Source organism: Aulostomus chinensis, chromosome 1, assembly GCF_037954235.1.
Source record: "Aulostomus chinensis isolate RoL2024-O1b breed Wild chromosome 1, RoL_Achi_v1.0, whole genome shotgun sequence".
NCBI lineage: Eukaryota > Metazoa > Chordata > Actinopteri > Syngnathiformes > Aulostomidae > Aulostomus > Aulostomus chinensis.
Genome location: NC_141320.1, coordinates 19,824,469 through 19,825,509, shown reverse-complemented (window position 1 = coordinate 19,825,509; position 1,041 = coordinate 19,824,469).

Here is a 1,041-nt window from a genome sequence, read left to right as displayed (position 1 = left end):
TTTGGACTGTGGGAGGAAGCTGGAGTATCAGAGAGGACGGGGGGCACGGGGAGAACATGGAGACTCCACACAGAAAGCTCCCGCGCCCGAGCCAGGACTCGAACCTGGAACCTTCTTGCTGTGAGGGCGAAGGTGCTAACCACTGCACCACCGTGCAGGCCCGCTATGGGGGCTGGTCTGTCTAACTTCCTGCAGCCAGGAGGGAATTAAAGGCAGTCAGGGGTTTTTAATTTAAGTTGATGGTGTCTCATGCAATCTCTTTCAATACTCCAGTGGTGGTTTAAGTGATGAAAAACATGGGTTAGTTAGTAGGACTCTGTGTGTGTGTGTGTGTGTGTGTGTGTGTGTGTGTGTGTGTGTGTGTGTGTGTGTGTGTTTCCATGCAGACTTTCCCTTGAGACAACCGATTTGATTTGGAAACCATCTCATCTAAATCTCCTCTCCAAAAACCCTCTTCTGCAACTTTGTACCCAAGTTGTCTCCTCATCAGGCACCACAGTATCCAGTAGGTTCAGTTCAAACAGTCATCAGTGATTAATGTTCATGTTCAATGATGAGGTTTTGATTTATTCTTCCAGAATCATCTGAACAAACCCTCCTCAACACTGTGAAGCCTTCATCTGACAGGAGGAGTTTCTTTTCCCAGTGATTCCACTGACAGTGAAAAGCTTTGTTCATCAGACTGGTCTGATAGGTTCAACTACTGGTTGCTCTGGAGTGGAAACAGCAACCTGTCAGGAAACATTAGTCAGATCAAAGCCAAGATTAAAGAAAGAGCCTCCAGATCAAAGACAGAATTGATGATGATGTCATCAGGGGGCTTTGATAGCATATTTATTTGTACCTAGAATTCTGTCTTTGATCTCAGGAGGACATGAAAGAAACCCAGTTGAGGAAAGCAGAGGAGAACATTCAGCTTCATTAGAAACACTTGAACTGTTGAACAGTAGAATTTGTTTGAAACAGTTTACAACACTGAGTGACAGGATTGAAGAGGGGAGATTTTGGTATTTTCAGTTTAATTCTAACTTAAAACTGGGC